The sequence below is a fragment of the Budorcas taxicolor genome, chromosome X (assembly GCF_023091745.1).
Source record: "Budorcas taxicolor isolate Tak-1 chromosome X, Takin1.1, whole genome shotgun sequence".
NCBI lineage: Eukaryota > Metazoa > Chordata > Mammalia > Artiodactyla > Bovidae > Budorcas > Budorcas taxicolor.
Window position 1 is genome coordinate 71,688,761 of NC_068935.1, and position 8,620 is coordinate 71,697,380.

General features: G+C 36.6%; 1 non-coding gene across 1 annotated transcript; it reads right to left on the bottom strand.

The window, feature by feature from the left end:
• TRNAG-CCC (transfer RNA glycine (anticodon CCC)) lies at positions 1–72 on the bottom strand. Its single transcript has one exon. It is a non-coding gene; the product is annotated as a tRNA-Gly (tRNA).
• Positions 73–8,620: the final 8,548 nt, after the last annotated feature.

Consider the following 8,620-nt stretch of genomic DNA (forward strand, 5'->3'; position numbering starts at 1 on the left):
TTCCCTGACCAGGGATCAAACCCAGGCCCCTGCATTGGGAGCACAGAGTCTTAACCACTGGACCACCAGGGAAGTCCCTATTTGTTAAATTTTAATTTATAAATTAGAGCGAACCTTGTATACAAAAACATAAGTGTTAATTTTGTCTAGTCTGATGGTATGGAGTAGTAAATGCTTGATCATAGTCACATTGCCTTTCACTTTTGAAGGATGCTATTCATTTTTATTGTTAATTGTGTTGAGTAGTTAACATAATATAGAAAAATACTTATTAAGCGATATATTTCTATTCTCCAGTCACCTCAAAAATATGACTGGTAAATACGTTTCAACATTGTCAAAATATTCATCTTTTATCACTTTGCTTAATTATTCAGGTAAAAGTTGTTGGAAAAAAATCTGACATAATGAGTTACATTCTTTTTCCAGATATGTATGAAGATCTCCTTCATAAAAGAAGATACTTACCACCAGGAGTTTATAGCCTATATTCTTCATATCAATGATAAGAGGTGGCTAAAAGAAGACTGATTTATTCCTTCTCAGGCTTATTTGTTCATTTTATTAATTCAGTCAACATGTATTAATTAATTTCAGCCTTTACTGAGTACTTATTATGTGCCAAGCATTGTGATTTTTTTAAAAGAGCTTTGCAGTTTACAAATTTCATCTTTAAGTATATACTCAAGCACCAGAATTACACTATCAATAAATTCTGTTTTTCAGATCAGAAAAGTGAATTTCAGTGAAATCTAGTAATTTGCTAAAGGTCACATGGCTAATAAATAGAAAAGCCTTGATTAATCCAGACTATCTGCTTCCAGGTTTCTAGTCTTAACTTTTGTATCTTATTAATGGGGTAATATTTGGTTCCATTTTCCTCTTTTCCATTGTCCATGAAATGAAAGCTGCAAAGTCATACAGTGTGTACTTTGAAGGTCGCATTTCTTTTTGCTTATGGCTAAGATTATTTAATAAAGGAGACTTTAAGATGTGGATCTTTATGCCTCTTAGTACTTTGGGGAGGTGGTAGTTAGGAGCTAAAAATTTTAAAGATATCAGATTTATAAGTAGGAAAATACATATCTTATGTATACTTACACAAAGGTAATATCCAAGGAAAATCAAAGAATTTGCTTATATCTTATTTTAAGGATTAATTCTGCTAATAGTCTATACAAGTGTCCTTTTCAGTGCATGATACAAAATTTATTGGTTACCGCTACTTTACACACTGTGATCTCTTTCCAGCTGCAAAACCTAGACTTTGTTTTTCCTTTGGAGTTTGAATGGGTTTTAAGTACAGTTCTCAGAGAATATAGGAAGGTTCCTGGTTTAAGCCATGGGTTAGTTAAGTGTTTTCTTTTTTTTTTTTTATTCCTTGAATCACTTCTGAGTTTCACTCATTTAATTTGTCACTCTTTTACCTTCATTAAAAAAAAAATCCTAAATTGAAAATGTCTAGGGAAAATAAGACTGTTTCAGAAAGGAAACATTTTTTAACCCATCTTTCATATACCAGTCCTTCTTTTGTACCATTTTAATTTGGATTTTTTGTGTAAGACTTTGGGTCAGGGATGATTTGGTGTGTTTCAAGTAGCTGTATAAGTATAGTAAAACTAAATTTGAACCCCTGCTAATTTGAATTTTAGAACAGTTTTTTTGTATTTTATTTTTTGTAACAGTTCTGTTTATGTGGTTATTGGGGGGAAAGCTTCAAGAACTCAGAGCTAATGTCTTTGTTACATAGTAGATCTCCCCTTGTTATTCTTAAGTAATGGGATTCTTCAGTGGGTTTTAAAAAGCCATTAGGACTGCCTGAGTTGCATTTTGCTATGGCATTTTACATTGGTCTCATTCATATTTCATCATGCCACCTTTTCTAACCACATTCCATTCATTGTCATTCAAGGAACAAAAATGTTGATTTCTAACAGACTGACTATTCAGTTCTTCTGTCAACAAAGATTACTGTAAAAATCAAACAGAAAGAGAGTAAAAAATAAAATATATTAATTAATTTTATTCAGGCTTGCTGCCTAATTTCTAGTAAGTCAATTCTACTTTATTTTGGGCATCAAAATGAATAATTTATTTTCTAGCTAAATAGAGCAAGTCTGGTTTGGCTGACTTAGTATACCTATGATAATCTTTGCTTGCATTAGGATAATATAACCTAGAAACCTGGGTTGAGGCCTTGTGCTGTGGTTGGACACCATTCTGTGGCCTAGCTTGTATGCTTAACATGTGTTTTGATGGAAATAGTCTGACTCTAGAGTCAGGTACTGTGGTTATGGTGGAGGGTAAGGGGAGAAAGAAAAGCTGAGGGGAAACTTACAAATTTCTAAAATCATCTTAACTAGAGGAGAGAGAGAAATGGGATTTGGTGTGTTCATAAGGAATACAATTCTTTAGTGTTCAGGTTGCCAATGATACCAGATAAGATAGCAACCTAAATTATGCAGATGATACCACTCTAATTGCAGAAAGTGAAGAGTAACTTTAGAACCTCTTCAGAGCCTCTTGATGGGGTGGAAGAGGAGAGTGAGAAAGCTGGCTTGAAACTCAGCATTAAAAAACTGAGATCATGGCAACTGGTCCCATCACTTCATGAAAAATAGAAGAGGGAAAAGTGGAAGCAGTGACAGATTTTCTTGGGCTCCAATATCACTGTGGATAGTGACTGCAGCCATGAAATTTAAAATATGCTTATTCCTTGGAAGGAAAGCTATGACAAATCTAGAAAGCATATTAAAAAGCAGAGACATCACTTTGCTGACAAAGGTCTAGCTAGTCAAAATACATTTTTTTTCCAGTAGTCATGTACAGATGTGAGAGTTGGACCATAAAGAAGGCTAAGCACCCAAGAATTGATGTTTTCAAATTATGGTACTGGAGAAGACTCTTGAGAGTCCCTTGGACTGCAAGGAGATCAAACCAGTCAATCTTAAAGGAAATCAACCCTGAATATTTATTGGAAGGACTGATGCTGAAGCTGAAGCTCCAATACTTTGACCACCTAATGCAAATAGCTGACTCATTGGAAAAGACCCTGATGCTGGGAAAGACTGAAGGCAAAAGGAGAAGGGGGTAGCAGAGGGGATTAGATAGCATCACTATCTAACTCAGTGGACATGTATTTGAGCAAACCCCAGGAGATAGTGAAGGACAGGGGAGCCTGGCGTGCTGCAGTCCATAGGTTTGCAGAGTCGGACAGACTTCACAACTGAACACCAAGTGTTTAGGATTTAAGTGTCGATACCTTCAAGCACTGCAGCCTCAGAAACAAGTTAGGGGAAGCTCCACCTGAGTTTTACTTTTTTGAAGGAAGTGGGTTGGAAAGGGATTGTTTGTGATGGGTAAGATTTTAATGTCAGAATTGATACATTAGTGATAGATTTCTTGAGAGCTCCACACTATTGAGAAGGTATTATTGGCCCTATTTTGCAAATGAAGAAACTTGAGGTGTAGAAAAGCAAACAACTTGCCCAATATCACACAGCTAATAAATGGCAGAGTTTACACTCAGATCTGTTTCCAAAGCCTGTGTATATACTTAACTGTTATTACACATGCCACTTCCCATTGGTCTATTTTAACCCTAGATCTGTCGGAGATTGACTAAGTGGCTTTGGCCAATTTCCTTTTCTTTCTTGGTTTCAGTTTTCTTTAGCTATACAAGGGTTGATCACTAAATGATTTCTAATGTCTTTATGAGTTTATTCTCAATTTTTGCATATTCTTTAGGCATTTTCCTAATCTCTAAAATATACTTTCATTGGAGACTTGATTTTATTAGATTTTTGATAACCCTTATATTGTATGGATTAAATTTATTCATTTGAAGACAAATACCTTATCTGAACTACTTTAGGGTGTTTCCGTTTTCATAAAGGAAGGCTTATGAAATACAATTTTAAGTGTAAAGAAAGAACTTAAAAGATTAATTTTTAGCATGACCATGGGAGGCTCAAGAGGGAGAGAAATATGTATACATATAGCTGATTCATGTTGTTGTAGAACAGAAACTAACACTACATTGTAAAGCAATTATACTCAAATAAAAAATTAAAATAACAGGACTCGGGTGGGAAAAAAAAAAAAACAGGCTAATACGTAGGCAGGCTAGTTTGCAGGAGAGAGTTGGGGAATGAGAATTCTTCAGGTCAGGGCAAATATCAAACAGACTTCAAAACCTTTAGTTTGTAGAGCAATTTATGCAAATAGGCCTTGTTGAAAATAATTGAACCATCAGTCTGTAATTAGTGGAATTTGACAGCTGAGTACAGTCAGGAAAGGAGGAAGAGACCTCTTCTCAAATCACTGTCATCCCAGAGTGATTATAGGCATACTAGAAACAAACTCCCTGAGGCACAACATTAGACTCTTAAGACTGTGGGAGGAGAAATAGACCTCATTAAAATCATCTAATCCGTTACTAAACAAATAAGCAAATAACATTAACAAGCCCAGAGTTGCTACAATATATTGTTTTAAATGTCCAGTTTCCAACAAAATAGTCATGAGACAAAAAGTGAAAGCAAATGGCAAAAGTAAACTCACCTGTATATGTGACCCTAGAAGTGAAAGGATTAAACAATAAAATCAAAAGGTAGATATGCTGGACTAGATTAAAAAAAAAAACTATACATTGTATACAGGAGATATTTTAGATTTAAAGATACAAATAGATGAAAAGTAGAAGGGTGGCAAAAAGTAGAGAGGGTATAGTAAATATAAGCAAAAGTAGACTTTAAGACAAAAATGTACTAGCAATAAAAAGGTATATTTTAGAATAATAAAAGGGTCAGTCTTTAAGGAAGATCATTATAAATCTTCGTGTACCCAACAACAGCCCCAAACACATGCAGCAAAAAGTGACATAATTAAATGATAGTTAAGCAGTATTTGGGGACTCAGTTCTTCACCTTCAATAACAAATAGACTAACTAGGAAGAAAATTAAAGATACAAAAGGCTCAAGCAACACTCTACTCCAATTAGACCTAACAGACATATATAGAACACCATCTAGTAACAGGAGAATACACATTACTTTCAAGAACACATGAGATATTCTCCAGAATATACCATATGTAAAGCCATAAAACAAGTTTTAATAGATTTAAAGGATTAAATCATGCAAAGTATGTCCTCCCACTGTAGTGGAATGAAATTGAAAGCAAACAGGAGGGAATTGAAAATTTTATGTAGAAGTAAAACAACAGTCTTAAATAACCAATAGACCAAAGGAAATTATAGGGGAAATTGGAAAATAATTGATATGAGAAAAAATGAAACACAAAACCAGCAAAAGGAGTACTCAAAGGAAAATTTATACTTGTAAATACCTATATATATAAAATGGAAGAGGGACTTTACTGGCAGTTCAGTGGTTAAGACTTCATATTCCCAATGCAAAGGGCATGGATTCAATCCTAGGTTGCAGGACTAAGATCATGCATGCTGCACAGCATGCCAAAAATAATAAATAATAAACATATATAAAATGGAAGAAAGCTCTCAAATCAATAACCTAACCTTTCACTTTAAGAAATTAGAAAAAGAACAAAAAAAAAAAAAAAAGAAAAGAAATTAGAAAAAGAACAGTCTAAACCAAAAGCAAGGGGGAAGAAGGGTATGGTAAAGATTAGAGTGGAAATAAATGAAATAAATAATAGAAAAACAATAGAGTATATTAAACAAAAAAGTCAACTCTGAATGGATCACCAAAACTGACAAACCTTTAGCTACACTAAGAAAAAAATGAGATAGACTCAAATTACTGAAATCAAAAGTTTAAGACTTTACCTTCTACCTTAAAGAAATCCAAAGGATTATTAGGGAATAGCTACCCCATGCTCGAGGTCACGGCTGGTGGCAGAGAGGAGCTAACCCAAGTCTGAGGTAAGGAGCAGTGGCTGCACTTTGCTGGAGCAGCCGTGAAGAGATACCCCACATCCAAGGTAAGAGAAACCCAAGTAAGACGGTAGGTACTGAGAGGGCATCAGAGGGCAGACAGACTGAAACTACAATCACAGATAACAGGCCAATGTGATCACATGGACCACAGCCTTGTCTAACTCATTGAAACTAAGCCATGCCATGTGGGACCACCCAAGACAGACGGGTCATGGTGGAGAGGTCTGACAGAATGTGGGCCACTGGGGTAGGGAATGGCAAACCACTTCAGTATTCTTGCCTTGAGAACCCCATGAACAATATGAAAAGGCAAAAAGATAGGACATTGAAAGATGAACTCCCCAGGTCGGTAGATGCCCAATATGCCATTGGAGAACAGTGGAGAAATAACTCCAGAAAAAATAAAGGGATGGAGCCAAAGCAAAAACAACACCCAGTTGTGTATGGGACTGCTGATGGAAGCAAGATTTAATGATGTAAAGAGCAATATTGCATAGGAACCTGGAATGTTAGATCCACGAATCAAGGCAAATTGGAAGTGGTCAAACAAGAGATGACAACAGTGAACATCGACATTCTAGGAATCAGTGAGCTAAGATGGACTGGAATGGGTGAATTTAACTCAGATGACTATTATATCTACTACTGTGGGCAGGAATCGCTTAGGAAAAATGGAGTAGCCATCATGGTCAAGAAACGATTCCAAGATGCAGTACTGGGATGCAATCTCAAAAACAACAGAATGATCTCTGTTCATTTCCAAGGCAAGCCATTCAATATCACAGTAATCCAAGTCTATGCCCCAACGAGTAACACTGAAGGAGCTGAAGTTGAACAGTTCTATGAAGACCTACAAGACCTTCTAGAACTAACACCCAAAAAAGATGTCCTTTTCATTATAGGGGACTGGAATGCAAAAGTAGAAAGTCAAGAGAGAACTGGAGTAACAGGCAAATTTGGCCCTGGAGTACAGAATGAAGTAGGACAAAGGGTAATAGAGTTCTGCCAAGAGAACACACTGGTCATAGCAAACACCCTCTTCCAACAACACAAGAGAAGACTCTACACATGGACATCACCAGATGGTTGACACCAAAATCAGATTGATTATATTCTTTGCAGCCAATGATGGAGAAGCTCTACACAGTCAGCAAACACAAGACTGGGAGGTGACTGTGGCTCAGATCATGAACTCCTTATTGTCAAGTTCAGACTGAAATTGAAGAAAGTGGAGAAAACCACTAGACCATTCAGGTATCACCTAAATCAAATCCCTTATGACTATACAGTGTAAGTGAGAAATAGATTTAAGGGACTAGATCTGATAGAGTGCCTGATGAACTATGGATGCAGGTTCATGACATTGTACAGGAGACAGGGATCAAGACCATCCCCAAGAAAAAGAAATGCAAATAAGTAAAATGGCTGTCTGAGGAGGCCTTACAAATAGCTGTGAAAAGAAGAGAAGCAAAAAGCAAAGGAGAAAAGGAAAGATATACACATTTGAATGAAAAGTTCCAAAGAATAGCAAGGAGAGATAAGAAAGCCTTCCTTAGTGATCAATGCAAAGAGAGGAAACAACAGAATGGGAAAGACTAGGGATCTCTTCAAGAAAATTAGAGATAGCAAGGGAACATTTCATGCAAAGATGGGCTCAATAAAGGACAGAAATGGAGTGGACCTAACAGAAGCAGAAGATACTAAGAAGAGGTGGCAAGAATACACAGAAGAACTGTACAAAAAAGATCTTCATGACCAACATAATCACTATGATGGGATCACTCACCTAGAGCCAGACATCCTGCACTGTGAAATCAAGTGGGTCTTAGGAAGCATCATTGTGAACAAAGCTAGTGGAGGGGATGGAATTCCAGTTGAGCTATTTCAAATCCTGAAAGATGATGCTGTGAAAGTGCTGCACTCAATATGCCAGCAAATTTGGAAAACTCAGCAGTGGCCACAGGCCTGGAAAAGGTTAATTTTCATTCCAATCCCAAAGAAAGGCAATGCCAAAGAATGCTCAAACTACTGCACAATTGCACTCATCCTACACTCTAGTAAAGTGATGCTTAAAATTCTCCAAGCCAGGCTTCACCAGTATGTGAACCATGAACTTCCAGATATTCAAGCTGATTTTAGAAATGGCAGAGTAACCAGAGATCAAATTGCCAACATCCGCTGGATCATTGAAAAAGCAAGAGAGTTCCAGAAAAACATCTATTTCTGCTTTATTGACTATGCCAAAGCCTTTGACTGTGTGGATCAAAATAAACTATGGAAAATTCTTCAAGAGATAGGAACACCAGACCACCTGACTTACCTCTTGAGAAACCTGTATGCAGGTCAAGAAACAACCTATTGAACTGGACATGGAACAACAGACTGGTTCCAAATAAGAAAAGGAGTATGTGAAAGCTGCATATTGTCACCCTGCTTATTGAACTTATATGCAGAGTACATCATGAGAAATGCTGGGCTGGAAGGAGCACAAGCTGGAATCAAGATTGCTGGGAGAAATATCAATAACCTCAGATATGCAGATGATACCACCCTTATGGCAGAAAGTGAAAAACTAAAGAGCCTCTTAATGAAAGTGAAAGAGCAGAGTGAAAAAGTTGGCTTAAAGCTCAACATTCAGAAAACTAAGATCATGACTCCGGTCCCATAACTTCATGGCAAATAGATGGGGAAACAGTAGC